The following is a 21140-nucleotide window of genomic DNA, read 5'->3' on the forward strand; positions in this document are numbered from 1 at the left end:
GGTACCTACTGCACTTTGTGAGCACATACTTACAGAGCTATTAATAGCACTTACCACTCTGCTAGTTATTTATGTGTCTGTCTCTGATAGATTTCAAGCCATTTAAATGAAGATCCATGTCTTTGTATTTAAACCCCCAGACTCCCTCATAGTCCTTAGCTCCTGTTAATTGCCCAGACTTGCTCCTTCAACGTGTGAATGAGCAAAGGAGGCCAGTGAGCCAGCAGCAACTGAACATGCATGGGAGGGTGTTCAGAGCTGGGCTGGAGGCATAAGGCCCACTTGTGAGCTGCTGAGATGTTGGTTAGAAGGCCTTGGTGCCCTGACTCAGGGCATAAAGAAGAAGCATCTGTTTTAGGAAAAAAAATTTTAATGGGAAATAGGCCAAGTTTGGATTAAAAAAAAAAAAAAGAACAAAGAGTTAAAGATAACAGCAGACGTCTAATCTGTAAAGCAAGGAGAGTAATGAGGAAAGCAAATCTTGATCAGGGACTGGGACAAGGAAAGAGTGCAGGGGTGGGAGGTGAGCTTGCCTTTGGATTATTGGGTAGTCTCCTGAGAAATCTTTTATTTTTGTGTCTCTGTCCTATTATTGGATCTTCCCCAGAAGCAGCCTCTTTTTTTGTGTGTGTGTGTGTGTGTGCCTGAGTCAAGCAGTCTCCCCTGCTTTTGTCATTTTCTTCGAGACTCTTCCTTAGATTTTCATCAAGGATCCTCCACTGAATGTGAGAAACACATCAGAGTAAAGCACAACCTATAGCTACCAAGATTTTAACAAGCATGAACAGAACCTGGGAACACCTGCTTTTAGAAATTCTTAGCATTTTCTAAAAACCTCCTGTTTGTTGGTCAGAGATGAAAAGTTATGTAGAACATCAGATTTATCTGTATTTATACATTTCTTTTTAAATGCACGTCCACACTTGAATCTTTACCACCATCCCTCAGGGGCAGCAGAAGACAATCAATCCCTTCTTTTTAGATTAGATTAACTTCACTGTTTTTTGTTAGTTATTAAATTTGTAGAAATTAAAAATTGGGAAGAGAAAAGAAGGACCTTAGGAAGAGGAGGGCAGCAGATCACTGGGAAGGAGTATGAGCAGTTACTCTGCATTCGTCGCCATCGCTTCCTGAACCTGTCGGAATCCTTTGAAGGCCACCTTCCCATCTCTTTTTTTCTTTTCTCGCGACACCAATAAAATCAGTCATCCCCTTAGCAATAAGCGTGCAAAACGACTTCTTTTGTAGAACAAACCCTTTGTGTGTACATAATTTGTTAGCCCCCTCCTCCCTTCAAGCATTGTGTTGGAAAAAAAAATATCCAACATAAATTGATTGTATAGATAGCCTGATTGTAAAGCAAGATTAATACGAAAACACAAGGAGTCTGCAATAAAACTGGCTAACTTAAATCATTCACATTTGTGTACAAGCATTCATATTTAGCAACAGTCCCAAGGCTGAGATTAAAGCTGTTTGGTAGGTTACTTCAAGGCCTTTTTATTGCTAAATCTTATTATGTCTCTAAAATGTAGAAATTAATCACCTGTCATCAAAGCTGCAGTGGATTATTGACTTCTAAATGTCTCTACAAATTGATTCATGACAGAATGAAACAGGAGACTGAACTAGCATTGAAATTCTTTTGCATGTGATAAAAAAGGTCTATTAAAAGCGTTTCAACAAATGCTGCCTATTAGGTAATCATCACAAAGTACTTTCCTATCAAAACGAGGTGCTTCTGGAATAGTTTTGATGAGATATATTTTTTTTTCCAGCACTGATATGGTAACATAAAATTATTCCGAAACCCCAGGAAGCTGATTTGGAAATCCATTTAATTCTTATATTATAGAGCACACATTTATTTATTTTTTAAAAGAATTAACATAATATAAAGGTTAGGAAAAAAATATCCACTTCATGTGTATGTGTGTGTATGAAATAGACTCTAAAATTATCAGGTGAAATATTTTGGAGAGCACTTATCATCCACAATAGTGAATTACACTAATTTTTACAATAAATGTCCATTCCATTGCCTCACTAAATTCTTTTGACTCTGTTCTGCTTCCTCATCTCTATTAGTTTAAATAAGTGGTTTCTCAATTTTGCCCCCACACCCCCAGTGGGATATTAGGCAATATTTGGAGGCAGTTTTGTCTTGTCAAAATTTGTGTCTGTGGCATCCATTGAAGAGAGGTCAAGGATGATTTTAAATACCTTCCAATGCAAAGGACAGCCCCCCAAAGGCAAAGAGTTATGCAATCTACAATGTCAAAAGGGCCAAGGTTGAGAAAACTTCCTTTAAATTAAAAGGCTCTCAAGAAAACATTCCTTGAATTAGGGCAGGCAGAAGTTTAAGTAGAATCCAGAACTCTCAGCTTAAATCAAAATTGCTCTCTTATTTTAGTCCTTGAGTCCTTTCTTTTTGCTAAGCACTTAACTGTCAGTGAAGGTTTTATTGTTTTTCATGATGTTCTTACAGTGAGCTTCTTACAATCCCATTTTTTGCCACATCCACTCCTTGCACATCACATTCTCCATCCACCCCTAGAACCCAGTTCAACTCCATCTTTTTTTGCTCTGGAGAGCCTTTCGAAGGTCAATATAAGGCACAGTCATAGAGCTAATTGCTCATAAAAATACATTTTGATTTTCAATTAACACTCAAAGACAGGAATTGCTACTTTTGATTAAGAGCGGAGAAAACATTTGCAAAGCAGGAAAACCCTATTTGGGTTTCTGCCTTAGAAAGACCGTCTACACAACCTAATGACTCAAAACAATTTAAAACCTTTCACAAAACTAAATAATCAGTGATATTATTTGATAATATTTCTTCTGACAACATGCAAGTTTAAAAACATATTGTTTGCACCCAACTGTGGGTTACACAAAGTCAAGAACAATATATTCTTTGTATCTCAGTGATTAGATCTCTCAGCATGTGAGTGAATTTTATTTTAGTCCTTAATATTCAAGTGTAACTTCAATATAGACACACAATTTAATATGTAAAATGTTTTGTGTAGACTGTAACATCATATACATGTCATATATGCAGAAATACATTCTTTTTTTTTCTTATGGTGCTGGGGATTGAACCCATGGCCTTGTGCATATGAGACAAGCACTCTACCAACTGAGTATATCCCCAGCCCCAGAAACACATTCTTAAGGTAATAAACACTTGTTCCTGTCCTCTCTGTCCTATGCTCTTTGTCCAGGACCTCTTTGTTCAAGTCCTGGGATATATTACACTCTCTCCTTCTGGTTTATAAAGAGCTGTTCTCTTGGTTTGGAAGGCGTGCTGTTCTGACCTGTTTTTATGCTTACTGTTTAGTTCACCCATCTATGGACGCAGTTCCTCTAGGTCTGTGCATGACTGAGTTGGAGCCTTATATATGAGCTCTTGTGGACCTCAACCTTAAGTACCACACCTGCCTGCCAACTCATCTAGATTTTGCTCAGGGTTTGGAGGAGGAAGGTTGTGCCTCATGGTTAAACTCCTCTGAACTCCATGGAACAGAACTGGCCTATCATTGGCTCCTACCATCTGTATGTGGAGTGAATAGAGCAGGAACAGAACACATCCTTTGTCCCCGCTTTTGTCCTCATTTCTAGCTGAGAATCTGGTACGACGTGTGAGAGCAGAGGAAGGAGTAAGGACACAAATGCGCTATCTTTATGAATGATTCCAATAGGAGTGATATCAACTGAGGGTTTAAATTGAATCCTTGGAGATTACCGTAACATATAAAAAGAGTTTTAGATTTTGGTCCTACTTTCTTAAAGAGGCTGGGATAAGCCTTGCTTCAGGCAGAATGGCTTCAGGTAGAGATTTACATGGACTAGTATAAGGGCTGAGCGCTTATAATTGCTTCATGCATGATTACCTATTACAGCCCCCTCCAAGTCTTCTGAGAAGTCCCTCTGGAGATAATCTTGGCAAAGTGGTGCCAGGAATCTTGAACTCTCCTCCCCTTGCAGCCGGCCACCAGCCATTCCAGAGCGCATTTTATCTGTGTATTTATGCCATGAGGTTTTCTCTGCTTTTCTTTATTCTTTCAACACTCCAAGGCCATTTCTGGCACCCTCATAACATTTACAGGGAACTAGTTAAAATTTAACTGATATTTGGGGAAAACTCTTGTTAGCAAAGATTGTTTATGCAAAACTACATCTCATAAAGAATCTCCAGTCTTTTTGAAGACAGAGAACTTAAAAGCCAGCTTTGGGGCTGAATTCATATGTCTTTGTCTCTCTTTCAGTTGATTTTGGCAGCACCTCACATATAACCCAAGACCAAAATAAAGTTACATTCGGAAGGCAGTCACAATCCAGTGATCTTATCCTGAGAACGCCTTCTCTTGGCATTTATATCATATAATTTGGGAAGCAGTTTACACATTGACTCCTGTGATTTTCAAGGGGCTTTTATGATCTGCCAAGTGGACAAATGTCAACAGGCTTTAAGGACTGATTTACCAGGATTTCTGTCTCTTGTGAACAGATTACTGTAGCTCTGAATAAAACACATGTAAACAGGCCCAGCAATCTTAGTGGAAAATGCTGTTCCCACCAGACATGGGGGCTTGATCACGAATCCTAGCAGAGTTGGAACTATGAACTCCTGGAGGGGTAAGAGCTTTCCCTCTCTTTCAACTGTTCTGGAAAGGTTCTCCAAGCCTGCTTTGCCTGTGTGCAGGTAGGAAATGAATGCGAGGAGGTATTGGTATAAGAGCCTCGTGGCTCTCATGCTACAGGTCTTGCTGAATGCTTCTCTTCTGTTTTCTGGTGGAACTTGCAAATGGCCCTGACCCTGGAAACCTTAAATCTGTTAGTCTAGTCTAATCAGAGGCAATGCCCTTCTGTGGGCCAGAAGACAGTACCAGGCAGCAGATGCAGTTTTCAACTTTAAGTAGGCACTGAATTGAACACGTCTACAAAGCTGTGGGAATTTCCAATTTATTTTTCTTTGTAACAGGAAAAAAATATATGGCATTTGTGTCTTTTCATTTCTGTTATTAAAATCTTTGAGCCTTGATTGTTGTCCTGTTTGGACTATACTCATGGTTGAGACAAGATGGAAGACAAGGGTCCTTGTTTCTCCAGCCTTGTCTTACCAAGCTCCTCAACACTTGGTCACTAGAGCTAGGACCATGTCCCATGTCCTGTGACCCTTTCTGGAGAACTGGAGTGGGGGAAATGAAAGAGGAAACTCACGTCCACCCTGCCTCTGCACATGGATTCCCTTAGAACCAGCCCAGGAATATGTGAAGGACCAGGCCAGTCTAATTACTCCCTTCTATGAAGCCCTGTGTCTCAACTTAAAAAAGGCCGAGAATCTACCCGTGGTTCTCAAGGGTGACTTGAATGTAGATTCACCCTAACACATCTATGTACTGCAAGTTTGCATATATCTATCTTATACTTCCTGGCTTCTGGTCTTAAGGAAATAACTTAATATCTGTTTAAAGGAGATACTAATATAAAAATCTGCCTTCCATGCTTGTCATGAAGGTGAATTAAGAAACATACGTAAATGCCTCACACGGAGCCTGGCACACAGAGGCTTGCAAAAAAAGCCATCCTGCTCAATTTCTGTTCAAGCAAACCCAAGATATCAGTTCCTGCCTGTGTGGGCCACTGAGAACTCACATTGGTTCTTTCAAATCACATTCTAAGTCCTGTTGGACTGGTCCCAGACATGTGACATGGGCTGATTGGATTGAATTGGAACTTTCAGTTCTGCCTTGAATTGGTTCCCCTGTGTAGACAATCTGCGTGATATCAACCCTCTACTTGAGGGAGAAAGAGGCTGTTTAGGCATGGGTATTATTTTTCTTAAATGCAGAATAAAACGGGACCAGCAGGATATTTCAGTGAAATATCTCCTTTGAACTTTCCTATTCATTTGCTCTTTTATGCATTCACAGCTAGGGGTTTCCAGCTGATCCATTTGATTGCTCTCATGTACAGAGTGTAGAGACAGCAAAGAGGGGATTCCTGTAGATTCTTAACTTGTTAACAAAGGCTGCTATGACTGTGGCAAGCCCCAGAGCTGACAGCCAGTTTCAGTCCTTTGTAGGGGTTAAGAGTGGGAGACAAGGCCGGAAAAGAGGAGTAGGAAGTTTTAATAGAGTTACTGAATGTGCAGAGTGCCTGGGTATAGAGAAGGCTTGGGAAGCAGGGACGCTGTGAGTCCTTGAAGCACCTCCACCACTCAGGACTTGGAGTCCCCCAGCTCATTCCTACTTCATCTCCTGTCAGAGCAGATATTCTGTGAAATGGCTGCTCCTCTTGTGACTGGAGTACTGGCTCAAGTCTCAGGGGACTTGCAGGTAGCTGAGCACTATCAGCTGTATGGCCCCTGGGTGTACCTTATAACTTTTTCTTTAGCTATTTTAATGTGCAAAATCACACACATAGAAATAAATAGGATTGTTTTAAGGTTCAATTGCAAGAAGATAGAGTGCTGTAAAATAAACAATACCACGGGTCAATAATTTTCCTCCTTCTATTTCTGTAACGTGAAAACTCTTATTCTTAGTTTCTCATGGGGGAACATTCTATCTAGCCTGGGGTAACGGTAGGGGACATGGTGGAGATATAAATGGAAACATATCTATGCTCATTGTATAGGCACAATTAATTTAGACATAGGCACAAAACCTACAGTGTCACTGTCGTGTGCTAAATATGGAAGACATCTGTAAGAAGGATGCAGCTGAGTGTGTCCCAGCCCAGGTTTCCTTTATAAGGGCTGGTCTCTGGGATGTAACTGGGCCACAGAGCTAGCAAGATGGAAACCTGGCTCTTCTCGGCTTCCTTAGTCTCTCCGCTTGCCTTCTACAGCAGCACAGAGCTGTTTTCCAGGTCTTTGTTTCTGAGTTTGAAAGGTTTTCACTCAGGCTGGCATATGGGCTTTTGACAGATTGAACCCACACTTGTGGAAACCACCAGCAGCCTCTGGGTCTTACTGTGACTCTTGGAACCTGCTTAAGGTGTCTGATGTCTGCTTTTCTCTTTATTTACCCTGAAGCCATTTCCTATTAGTAATACCCTCCCCACTCCCCAAAACAAAGAGTCAAGTCTTTGACATATGTAGATGAATGCAAAAGTGAGAAGAAACCTTTGGTAAAATGAGTTGATTTTTAAAATGCATCTTTTTGGTATACTCGCAGGACTTCCAGTGGCAATCACAGTGCTGTTTTAGCGTTTGCTTTAATTTATCTAACTAATGACATGAAAGATATAAAATTGGTAAAACTATAGTGTTTGGCTTGTTTAAATTAAGTTTATGAGTTTTGCTTAAGCCTGCCAAACAAGTTAAATATTTCATGGCTTTCACAGGCTACAGTTCTAATATTTATAACTCTTGTGTACAGATTTCAAAAAATTATAATTACAACTCCCAGGATCCCAGATATAGCAGATGTTCAATATTTTCTACAATGTTGGCAGAAATGCTTCTCATGCTCTTTTTGATCCCCTACCCATGTATTGTATCTGTTGGAACAAGCTGTTGATAAGAAAGTCTACTGTCATTCTTACATTTTAACGACCTTGGAAAAAACTCTAATGTGAAATAGGAAGAGAGGCAAAAAAGGTGATTTTTACCCTCCTAGAAATATATTACTGCATGGAAATAATGTATTATATAGGAGAATGACATAAAAATGCATTTTGCCATGAGCCACATTTTTATCGACTTTATGACCTCAATGTTTTCATGTATAATTTCCATCTTTCTTTAATTAAAAATGCAAATTTCCTTTTTGTCTTGACTGACTTTCCCTGGCACCTTTAACAAAACTGCTACATCATTTGCTCTCCAGAAATTTTTAGAAACCCTCTATCAAACCCTCTTACTCAAGACTGAAGGTTTCTGCTAAAAGAAATCATGCTATCAGTTCTGGTCATTATTAAGCCACCTTATACAAATGGATTAATTCCATTTTTTTTTTTGGTGTTATAGGCAGAATCAGAGAGAATGGGCACAGGAGGAATTAATGTTACAAAGTTTCTGGCTCATGGGTCCTAGAATGCCTTGTGGTGGGATGCCAGTCTGGAGAGCTCTGAAATATTCAAATTCCTCTACTTCCCAATTTGCCTAAAGCGCTCCTTGGCTTGAAGGAAGACATGCAAATTTTAAAATGAAACAGTTTACACATGCAATAGATAGTAAAGAGAGGCATAATAATATGACATAGATGTCAGTTAGTTTTCTTAGAGTTTTTGTTTAAATATTTGAAGGACTTTAAAAGGATTACTCTTTTGGAAACATTATCTGTACAAATAATCTATAGAAATATATCTAAAAATGGAAAGAAAACTTTTCCAGGAATATCAATGAACTTCAAATTCATGGTTTCAGGATTCCTCTTTCCACAGCACAGGTGACTTCTCTGTCTTCTTTCTTAGATTTAAATTTTAAAAGCACTCTGTGATAAAATAAAATGTGCCTCGTGGAAGAGCTTCTAGCCTGAGGAGATGCTAGAGGAGTGTGTGTGAAAGAGGCATCAGCATCATAAAAAGATGAATAAGAAACTGCACTTTTAAGAAACCAGAAATTGTGAAATGTACCCACCATGACTCTCGCTGATGTTTGAGACTGTGAGCTGGCTCCTGGTGCAGAGCCCCAGGTAGGGAGCAGTTGTCCTGTGTGTGGTATGACATCCTGTCTTGCTGCTCATCCTGCAAAGGGGCAGAAGGCAGAATTATAGGCATGATCAGGCATGTGGAGGCTCTTCCTCCTGTTTGTTGAGTGCTTGAGGGAACATTTGAGGCAAGAGAACTAAGCCCAGTTCAAGGGTACAGGTTCGGAGAGTTTCATCAGCTTTCCCCAACTCTTCCCGCTCTGCAAGGGTGGGCTCTCTAGGGTTCTTAACTCATTCCTCCATGTACCTGTCTATGTGATATTGCAGGATGTTATGGTTTAGATATGGTATCCCCCAAAAGCTCACGTGTGACACAATGCAAGAAGGTTCAGAGGAGAAAAGATTGGATTGTAAGAGTCTTAATTCAATCAATGATTGAATCCTCTGATGGGGATTAACTGAGTGGTAACTGAAGTGGTGTGGTGTGGCTGGAGGAGGTGGGAATTGGGGGGTGGCTTTGAGTGTATATTTGTATCTGGTAAGTGGAGTCTCTCTCTGCTTTCTGATCGTGATATAAGCTGCTTCCCTCTGCCACACTTTTCCACCATGATGTTCCGTCTCACCTCAGCCCCAAGGAATGGAGCTGGCCTTCTATGGACTAAGGCCTCTGAAACTGTGAACCCTCAAATAAACTCTTCCTCTTCTACAGTTGTGCTGGTTGGGTCATTTAGTCGCAGCAGCGAAAAAGCCAACTAAAACACAGGCACAACATGAGATAGTCATCAGCTCTGTCTCTGTTACTGTTGACAATGGAGAAGCTCTTTCCAGATGCTGTGAACTGACCTTGGGGCTGCCCTGAGGAGTACTTGGAGGCAAGCTGAGAGTGTATGTGAACACTTTGGCTGTTCATTAGGTATGGAAATGTAGGGAAAGAGCATGGACTTCAGGCCCAGAGATAGGTGTTCTAACTCTATCAATAATAAGTCTATAGAGTCATAGGATTCCATTGAGTATATAAAGTGCCAGGTAACTAGCCTAATACCTATTTTCCAGAATTCCCTTCTCTGCATCGTGGGCCATGAAGAACATTTTGCATGGGATATGTGAGTCACAAGTGAAACTGCTGCTATGTTCTTCTGAGCTGGAGAGCTGTGTAGGGCATGAGCAGCTGTGGCAGGTCACATGCATTGTTGCTGACACTCCGGCTTACTCTGTTGGTATCAGACAGTGTTTGTGCCCAGTGTACCTTGCTTCTCCACTCTCCCTACCCAGGTGTGTGTTTAGCTTTCTGATGAGCATAAGCTTCACTTGCAGGACAACCTCATTATCATAGTTGTAATCTTGGTAGTGGTAAAACACGAATGTGGGGGTTCTGATCCATATTTGCAGACTTCAGTCATCCTTACAGGTTTGATTGTTTTCTGTGTTTCCTCTTCCTCACTATCTGTCCTGCTGATTCAGATCAGCCCCAAACACAAGAGCAGCAGACTCCATATAGTGAGTGTTTAACCAGCTCCTGCAATTGAGCAGAGTCAAGGCCCCATAATAAATCCCTTAGTATGTATGTATTCCCTTGTGATTCTGCTTCTCTGTTTGAACTCTGACTCGTATATCTGTCAAAATCCCTAACATAGTCCTCTGCTTGTAGCAGACATCTCATTCATTTCAGTTCATTCACAGTCACTTGGCAAGGGTTACCTCTGCTGGATGCTGGGGATACAGAGATGAACAAAGTAGGATCTGAACACACGAGTTGCACACAATCTGGTGGAAGAGAGTAAAGCTTCTATGTTAATGTGATTAGCTTCTGGCAGCTCTGCTCTTTGGCCTTCTTAGCAATGAAGTTGGATTGGCTGGTTTCCCTGGGCTAGTAAAAGAGTTTGCCCAGACACATCCTGGCCATGAGGCAATTTTCCCCCGCCTAGAGTTAAAAAAAAAAAACTAATTAAAAAATAATTGACAAAGAAGAATCGTATATATTCATCATGCATAACATATTGCTTTTAAATATGTATACATTGCGGAATGGCCAAATCAGATGCAATAGTTAATTCATGTATTACCTCATATAATTATCCTTTATTTGTGGTGAGATCACTTAAAATCCACCCTCTTGGCAATTTTCAAGAATACATTGTTATTAATTATAGCCACCATGTTGTATAATAGATCTCTTGAATTTATACTTGCTGTGTAAATGAAATTTGTCTTTTCACCAACATGTCCCCAATCTTCCCTCCCTACTACTACCATTCTCTCTATGAACTAGAACTCAACTCTCTGAGTTCATTTATTTTAGATTCCAATATCATTACAGAATTTGTCCTTCTGAGTCTGGCTGATTTCATTTAAAATAACATCCTCTAGGTTTATCCATATGATTGCAAATGATAGGATTTTCTTCCTTTTTTAAGGCTAAATATTCATTGTGTATATGCCACGTTTTCTTTGTCCATTCACAGGATGATGTACATTAGGTAAATTCCATGTCTTGGCTATTGTTAATCATGCTGGAGTGGCCAAGGGAGGCAGACTCTTCTTTAACATATTGATTTCACACCGAAGAGTAGGATACGTAAGAATTGTATTTGTATTTTTTTTTGAGCAAACTTCATACTGTTTTTCATAATGGCGGCACAAATTGACATTCCCACCAGCAGTGTGCAAGTATCTCCTTTTCTCTATATCCTCACCAGCACTTGTTACCTCGTGTCTTTTTGAAAACAGCCATTCTAACACGTGTGAGGTTCTATCCCATTGTATTTTTAATGAGCATTTCTCGGATGATGAATGATGTTGAGCATTTTTTCCATACCTGTTGGCTATTTGTATGTCTTCTTTTGAGAAATGCCTACTCAAATCCTCTGCTATATATTTTCTTTTCAAGCTATATGTTTTCTTGTCATTGAGTTATTTGAGTTCTTCATTTATTTTGGATATTAATTTCTTATTGGGTGTATGGTTTGTAAGTATTTTCTCCTGTCATATGGGCAGTTTCTCTACTTGTTGGTTATTTCCTTGGTTTTACAGAGCTGACTAGCTTGATATAATCCCATGTGCCTCTGTTGCCTGTGCTTTTGGGATCATATCCAAAATATCATTGCCCAGACCAATGGCATGAAACTTTTTTCTATGTTTTCCTTAAGCAGTTTTATAGTTTTGGGGCTTACACTTAAGACTCTCATCCATTTTACTTGATTTTTTGTTTATGGTGTGAGATGAGGTTCTCATTTCATTCTTTTGCTTTTATATATCCACTTTTTCAGCACCATTTATTGAAGAGACTGTTCTTTCTGCAATGTGTGTTCTTGTCACCGTCATTAGAAATTAACTGACCATAAATGCAGGAATTTATATTTAGCCTTTCTGCTTAAATGATTTATGTGTCTGTTAATATGTCGGTATCATGCTGCTTTGGTTTCTATAGCTTTGTATTCTATTTTGGATCAGGTAGTTCGATGACTTTGACTTTTTATTTTTGCTTAAAACATCTTTGTCTATTTGGAGTCTTTTGTGGTTCCTGAAATATTTTAGGATTTCCTGAACAGTCACAGTGATTTCTCAGGTATTAATAACATTAACATTTTATCTGTTTAAAACCCTCACACTTCAACATCTTTTTCCAATCCATTGTCTTATTAAATCTCACAAGGTCATTGTAAGTTATAGAAAGCAAGTATTATATCTAGTTTATAGATAAAGAAACAGTGGGCCTCATACCAAGATTTGGATCCAAAAGTTTTTGACTCCTAGGATAGAGCTTTCTTCACTATAGCGCAGATTTTCTCCTTGACAATCCTGAATTAGGATTGTGTTTGGTAAAATGAAAAGCCCAGCGGCTTTAAAGACTTATAGATTGTTGTAGAAAACATATGGTTATCTAAAGGATCACATACATACCTTGTTGTCTCTTGTTTTCTGTCTTGAGTAATGCTTTCAGCAAAGTCCAAGCCCTGGAGAGATCAGTGTTTAAATCCTTAAATGCATTTCTTTTGGATTTCACCTAGTATTTGTAAATAATAGCCCATTCTTCAAAACTCAGCCCCCTACATTCTCATTAGGCATGCCTATGAGTGCTCTCCATAACAAAATTCACTTAATAGCCCACAGAGATTTGTCACATTGGATTTATTTTGCTGCCAGCTTCTAGAAATGCGTAAATGCTACTATCTTCCTTTTTCCTTTTTGGATTTAATCTGATTCACTTTCTCAAAGTTGAAATAATTCATAAAACATTTTTTAAGCTGAAGAACCTGTAGCAAAAGACCATGGCTATTGGAATGAAAGAGGAAGAAGGGAGATATCCCCAGGGGAACGTTAAAGGCTCTGTCTTACCTTCTAATATGCAGTATGCATTATCACGCATTTTGGAAAAAATCTGTGTTAGGCATGTGCATGCAAGTTTTAGTAGGTGATTGCTCATATTATGTAGCACTTTACACCAACTGCTCAGAGAAGAAAATAGCACCCTGAGTTGTGGAATTGATTTGCAAACTCATAATGCCTGAGATGATCTCCTTGTGGTATTCTCTTATTTAATTTAGCATGAAGTATTACCTAAGAAATCTCAGGTCCTCAAATATTGTCCAAAGACAATTTAATGCTCATCTAGAGCCTAAAAAATAGTCATTTTTGTTCAAGGCCAGTGTTATGAGGTGGTGTGAAACAGGCAGGCATGGTAGGAAATGTTTCATAAATCTTCATATAGGATGCATTTGTCATTGTCTCCAAAAATGTTTTTTTATGTTAGCTTCTTCTCTTCCTGTTTTCATTCCTTAAAATTATTTTAAAATAAAGGTTGCTGAAGAAATTCTATAGCATTTCTCTGTAGTTCCTGAAGCTCAATATAAATCCCTAAATAGTATTGGTAATGCTACTGTTTCCTATAGGGTCAAGACACAATTTTTGGTGTCTATGTTTATTTGTTTATTTAGCACACAAGAACCTAAGATTTCCTTCTGCACTTTGGTGAAATTTCTGTGCTCCTATATATAGATGAACAGTCTATGTAATCCAATTCAACAAAGCAAAACAAACCAAACAAAAAACAGAAGTAACAGATTTGAAACATCCAGAAAAGCTGCTAATGTGTAAGTCTGTTGTCGATTTTTTAACCCTCTATTTTTACTCTTAGTCCAAGTGGATTTTCTATCCACTAGATTAAAAAGCAGCAAACCACTTATTGCTTTCTTAAGCTACTACTTAAGAAAAGGTCCTTGAGCTCGGCACAGTGGTGCACTCCTGCAATCACAGTGAGTCGGGGGGAGGCTGAGGCAGAAGGATCTCAAGTTCAAAACCAGCCTCAGCAATTTAGCAAGACCCTGTCTCAAAATTAAAAATAACAAAGTGCTGGGGTTGTGGCTGAGTGGTTAAGCACACCTGCCTGGATTTAATCCCTGGTAACAAAACAAAAAACAACAAAAAAGGGTCCTGGTCTGCCTAGATGCTCTATTGGAGAAATAACCTCAGAAACAGAAAACTTTCTTGCAAACCTATATCACAGCTCTTTCACAAACAGTAGTTAGAGGGAGACTGGCTCTCAGTGGTACTGGTAGCAGTGCTATTTTGTGGCTAGCTGAGGAGAAAGCATCACAGGGCCATTTAATCTCAGGTGGAGGATGGCTTTTAGACTGGTTTTGCCAGTCTTATTGTTTGTAGATCTCAGTTGGTGTGCTGAGTTGTGTTTATCTTACAAGAGAAATTACTATATTTTACAGACCTAAAATGACTAAGAAAAAGTTGAGGATAAAAGTGCCAAAAGAAAAAAAAATCATTTTCCACTGCACTTAAAACAACAATAAAACACATTTCCTTTTATAAAAGGTAGGTTTTCAGATTTTTTTTTTCTCCTAGCATCTGTTCTGGGTACCTAGAATCAATGTAATAGAGTCTTATTCTTTATTGTATTCCTTTCTATATCTTTCAATTTTTTAAGCACATATTACCTAATCAAAAAATTAATATAAACTGTGAAAATAGTTTTTAGAACACAGTAACTCCAAGGAGTAAGATTTGTAATAATGTATTTATATGTCTTATTTTGTTGATACTAGGTAGCTTTTACTGAGCCAATTCATTTCAATAAAAATCTGTTCTGCGAAGCTTGGGTCAGGCTCAGTGAGGTTACAAAGAACCTGTCCAGGTTAACAGAGGCTACTGCATAATTCAAAGCCTCTTTTGGTTTGCAAGAGGGTCTTGCCTAGTGTTCACTCTTCAACACTGTTGGCAGGAAGCAGTTCTTCTCTTTGACTCCGTTCTCTCTTTCATACATCAACTCAGCAAGCAGAGTGTTTGCCCTGTGTAGGACTCTTTGCAAGTGACTGATGACAAAAAAGATGAATTCCTGTCCTCAAAAGGTTAGCATCTAGATTGGGTATAGATTCAGTGTGGAACTTTCTGTGTCTCCTGATGTCTGAGAAAAAACTTAAGTCTATGTGTTAAAAAGATATTATGACCTAGGAAATATTGTTTGTTAGGTCAACACTAATTCAATAGTAATTAATATTCCTAAAAGCTTAATATAATGCATAAATAGGACTATTTCAAATATATGCGGTACCTTTTAAGGAAATCATTCCTTGATGTAAAGATGGATCATTTATGAGACAAATATATTGAACAAAAATAGGAATAATGGAGCTGATCAAAGTTCTACACATAGCTCAATTGGTGTGATCAGACTTCTGCTATAGGCAAATAGTGGGTTATGTGATGTGGTTTGTTAAGAAACTTTGTTGCCTGAAAGTGGGTAACAGGAAGATTTCCATCACTTGCAATGAAGAAAGATGAAGTCATTTTTTCCTATGAAGTTAGGAGAAATTTTACATGCCACAGCATTAAGAAAAATGGGAAAATAACTATATAGAGAAAGATTTGGTTAGAAAGGCAGAGCTATTGGAAGCAGATATCATGTTTCCTACAAGGAAGACAGTGCTTAGAGTTCTGATTTATTTGTGAAGGGTAATATCTTTTTTTTCAAATGTTGGTTTATATATATAGAGAGAGATATAAAAAAATTAGGCTGAAAAATAATTCAGTCCTAAAATATCTCTTAGGCTCTAATGGTTTATTTATTTTTTTTCCCCACTAGTTCTTCACCTTCAGGAAAGAAACCACAGTCATGAAAATAAAAAAAATAAGAATCCAAATGTTTATATCTTACATTGTTAATGTGATATGTATACATATATACATATATAAATACACATATACATACATTATTGTCATAATGCATTATTAATATCACTTATTGAGGTAGTACTGAAATATTTCTCATTGATTTTACTGTAAAACTTACCATTGAAATGATATCTGCTGCCTTGCTTAGTTTTGGACTGAAATAAGTCATAATTCTATGTCTGAAGCAAGGTTAGGCATTATATGGAAAGAGAGAAAAATTGAATCTTAAAAGGTTTAATCTTCACTTCTCGTAGCTGTCCTTTTCAAAAAGTTAATATAAAGCTTTTGGAGCTTGGATTATTTTATGTTATATATTTGTCTTTGTTTTTATAAATTTAACAGTCAGTAAGCTCATCCTCTTCCACTAAACCACTACACGGTAGAGATGAACCTGATTTGAGCCATTCAGCTTTGTATTACTGGTGATGGTATCAGAGGAGCTGCAAGAGGAATTTCTCTAAATGGTCATATAAATCTCACAAATGTGAAGTTGGGGCTCCAATTTGTATTCCAAGTAATGGGAGCCTTGTTTGAAGGAAGAGGTGGTTGTGATGGTAGGTTGATATTAGATCATTGACACTCAACCCAGTGAATCTTTTAAGCATGTATAGACTTCCTGATGGGCACACACTTGATATTTTCAGCTTACTTTGCTTTTAACCAAAATTTATATCACCAAGTCCATAATTATATATCAAATAAGTATGTAAGCCAGAAATAACAGGAAGGTTTCTAAGGAAGGATTAAAAAAAAAAAGAACAAGGTAGTATTGACAAGATTATTTTCTAAGAAACTAAAATTCATTTCAGTAGTAAAAAGATTCTATGATAATAGTTGAACCTGGCCTCGCTGCTCAGATGGGCACCTGGCAATCTGGCATCTACCACAGTAGGTGTAAGCCCTTTGCATAACAAGAATAACTGTTTCCAATTTGTGTGCATTTTCAGTTTCACAAACAGGACTTCCTGGAAGTCAACGCCAATGCCAAAGACCTGGATTTTTGTTGCTCAGACTGGGGGAAATTTTTTTCTTACAAGAATTCATAGCAGACTGTCACACTCTTTCATTGGTTCCACTCTCTTCTAGACCAGTTCCTCTCAAAGTTTAATGTGCATATGAATCACCTGAAAATCTTGTTAAATGCTAATTTCAGTTTGGCACAATGTGAACGTTTTCAACAAGGTCTGATAGGTCAGATCCCAAGTGATCCTGATTGGGCTGATATGTAGACCACAATAAAATTGCAAGACTTGACCAGAAGTTCTCAAAGCTCTGTCCTTGACAGGAGCAATAAAATCACCTGGGTACTTGTCTGAAATTCAAATTCTCATACTCATTTGAGACCTACTAAATCAGTAGCTCTAAGGACAAGGCTCCAGAGTCTTTTGTCCCCTCCCTGCCATTTTGGGAATCCAACCCAGGGCCTTGCAAATACTAGATGGAGCTCTCTGCCCCTGAGCTTCACCCCCAGCCCTGCAATCTCTGAACAAAAATTTTCAGGTGATTCAGACACACTGTGAGGTTGGAGAACCAGTGCTCTAAAGCAGTAATTCTGAACTGGGCCTGCTTAGTCCAATAAGTTAGTCCAATAAGCTTGGGCCTTATGCCCAGGTAGGAAGGGAAGATAGCCTTGTTATTGATTGCTATCTCCATCTTAAAAATGAGGAATAGAAAGGTAGGTAACTCTTCACATTTGTGCAGTTCATGAATGTTGGAGTTAGAACTGAAATCTAGGACTTGGTGGACAAGTTCTTAGTCTTTCCCCTCCCTAGTCTGTCTGCTGGGATCCTTCTGAAAGTGGAGACTGATAGTGTTTGTACTGCTCTGCCTGCAGTCTGGACCAAAAAGCCCATCAATCTGGCTTCTTTCAAGAGAACTCTTTCCTATGAGGTCCTTCACATCACTTGGCATCTCTCCCAACCAGTCACCAAGTATACACTTAATTTCTTTTTAAAAGCCACCTGGTTTTGTTTTTTTGTTGGTGCGTATGCCTTTTTGTTAAGTGGGTGAGCGATGTGTAATCTATCTCATGCATAATTTGTTTAAGACAAGTCATTAAAAATGCACTAAAGTTTAATACGCTGTGTATGTTCCTGCTAGAGTTCGTTTCCCCATGTAAATGATTTTGAAAGTTTTAAAAATAGTATTTAAGGTTTTATTGCTTGCCATTGTTTGCAATCCCTTGTTTTAAAGCTCTAAAATTAACATTTCTTTCCTATCAATTTTATCTTCTGTTTGCTTGTTATCGATTTTCTTTTTTTCTTTTCTTTTTTTTTACCCTCCGAGTGTCTAATGGAAACAGAGCTAATGGGTCTTTGCTTTGTTTATTCCCTTGCTTATACAGCAGCATTGTTTTGATGCGGTCAGCACAGCTTTAGGAACGGAGCTTTGAGCGGTGGCAGTGGAGGGAATTCACCGACACACTCCATTTTATTTTTGTACATTCTGAAACAATTTTCTCTGTTGCTCCCTTACATTGTCACTGCTCCTTTTCAATTGTTTCATTTAGTTGTGTTTCAGTGAGGCAGCCTCGTTTTCCTTCAAGGATATCCTTGTGAGTGATAATCACAAGAGATATATATCCTCCTTGAGTGACTAGGAAGATCAAACCACCTGCCACCTGTGAGAAGCTTTGCCCTGATTCATGGAGCAATCACAACTTTGTACTAATCCACCTCAGCCAGTTGCTAGCTCTTTAACTCGGGAAAATCCTTGAGGGGTGGGGGACGGATGGCAGGAGGCTGATTGCTGTATTTCATCCACGAACCCACAAATAATTCCGAAAAAGCCCACCTTTCATTTATTCCTTAATAAATGCAAGACGTATTTATTGAGGTTCCTAGGGGTGGGAGATGCAGAATTTAAAAACGTGAATATTGTCAAAATCCATTAGACAGATGATTATGTCTTTTGTCAGATTTCAATGCTCTGTGATACTCAATATCCAGTATAGGATTGGAAAATAAAAAATAGATATGCTGAGTAAAAGGCAAAGATGAGTGGACCCTCCCCAAACAAACTACATCATCTTTACTGACTTTAAGAGTGGAGGGACTCAACCTCAAAATAACCACTAAACTTCACACATTCAGTGGTTTCTGTCTCTGCCTACCACATCTTTTTACCAGAGCCACCAACAAAGCAGCAGAACTGGCCTCTAATGCAAATATTAATGAGCAGTGAAATGGCCCAAAGGCAGGAAGCAGAAGAGAAGGAAGGGGACTTGATAAGCCACAAATGGATAATTATTCTCTAAATAATTAAAAGCTGATGCTATCTATGCAAGCAAGGGACACAGCTGAAAATACTGACATGACAGAAAATGTTTGTTTCACTTGTGGAATTCTCTTCCAAACTCTCCAGAAAAGTGATTCACAAGCCTGAAGCATCAGATCTTGCTGCTGGTGTGAGCTGGTGCCTGCAGAGTGCCTTATGGCTGGGAGTAGGGGTGAGAACCTCAGCTCCGGCTCCATCCTTGATTTGTTGTGCAGCTTTAAACAAGTCACCTTATCACTAGCTCTCTATTTTCTTATCTGTTTAGCCAGGATTATGTTGGCTGCTCACCCAGCAAATATATTTTAAAGATTAATGGAAGGGTGCTTGCGTAGTAACTTTGAACTCTTTATGTCAAAATGATACACCATGCTTGTTACACCATTAAAATTAATAAAGAAATATTGAACTCACTTTTATCTAAACACCCAAAGCGGTATCTAGAAGACCTAAGCATTTGGTTTCAATAGTTGCTAGAGGTAAGGAAACAGGAAAGGTTAAGCCCAGCTTCGGGCTAGCATTTTCTCAGAAGTCTGTGGCACGAATCACACACATCTTGAAGATTTTCTCCTAATCAGTTGATTGCACTTTTCAAATGTTTCTCTCGATTCAGTCTTTACTCCCTTCTCACAGAACCTACCCCTTGTTCCCAGCTGATCAGAATGAAGAGGAGGTATCTTTATCTGTCAGTCAGCTGTCTTGGGCCACAGAAACTGCTTTTTTTGGTAATGTTCAGCAATCTGTGATGGACGAGGACAGTCACTTTGTTTCACTCCCTGAAGGTGTTTGAGGAATTAACTCAAAACAGGAAATGAACGGCTAAGAGAAAAAAGATTAAATGGTTGGATCGTGGATGACTAATGTTGTTTTTTAGGACTCAAAACTAATTTGACTTTGCAGGTGGCTTTTCAAAATTCTTCAAACACAAAAATATATAGCTGCTCATCTTATTATAAGTTAATAAATATCTACTGGAGACTCACAGTGTAAGCTGACTGGCCTGTGGATGAACAGCATACTTTCAGAATGAGTGTTATCTAACTGAAAAGAAGAAAGTGCCCCCAATTTAGAAAGCTCTAAAATTAATGGACTGATCTCTTCAGTAATTAATATCTCAACTAAGAACCACAGCAAGAGGAGATTTAAAGTCAACATATATAACGTGTAACTCATTGCTAATGAATGCTTGCCTTCTTATATTTAAAGTATTTTTCAGCCTGATTTATTCCAAATGTTGTATAAACCTCACTAATTATATGTACATACTGAATAAGAAACCATATTAAAAGTTAGCACTAAGGTGTAGCTACTTCAGAGAGAGAATGAGACAAGTATTTAAAAGTTCTCCATAATTTGAAAGAGCCTTTTAGGCCAGGAAATGAGGACTGTAACATCTGGTTAAAACTAAAAGAAAATTTTAACTAATTGTTCAAGTTGGACAATAGCCAAAACCCTGGAGTTAGCACACCTGGATAATATCTACATAATGTTTCTAGAGAAATAGATTCTGGTAAGGAAGCAAATAATGAAACTTTTAAAGACTAATGAGGGGAATGGATAAATTTCAGGAAACAAATTTATAGAATGAGGTTGTATATAATCCTGCTTCAAGCTTCAGAAGACAAACCAGATTATATACAGAAATAAAGCACAAAGGAAACATCATGAAATCTGAGTTTTTAAAAAAATCTTTGAAAGTCCTGTTTACACAAACCGGCCCAGGAGGTTGAATACTTTTTCTTCAAATGTGATACATAGTTACCATTCAGTGAGATGGATATAGATTCACCTTTCATTTCAACTTTGATGAATACTTCAATTCTCCTAAAAACCAAAGAGAGTGCATTCCCTTTGAGATAAAGCATCGTTAGTGAAGACAAAGGAGAAACAGAGATTTGAGCTTGTAGATCAGAAGTAAGAAAAACAGAAATCCTTAGAAAATGTGCTTAGTATCCTGTCAGCATTCATGTTGCTCAGTTAAAAAAAAAAAAGAAAGAAAGAAAGAAAAAGAAGCCTGCTAAGGTATTTAAAACATAGTCAACCAAGAGATAAAGTTTAAAAATTCTACTTTTGCAGGGCAAT

Source organism: Marmota monax, unplaced genomic scaffold (genome assembly GCF_021218885.2).
Source record: "Marmota monax isolate L192 unplaced genomic scaffold, Marmota_monax_Labrador192_F-V1.1 WCK01_AAM20220418_F8-fsc00137, whole genome shotgun sequence".
Classification (NCBI taxonomy): domain Eukaryota; kingdom Metazoa; phylum Chordata; class Mammalia; order Rodentia; family Sciuridae; genus Marmota; species Marmota monax.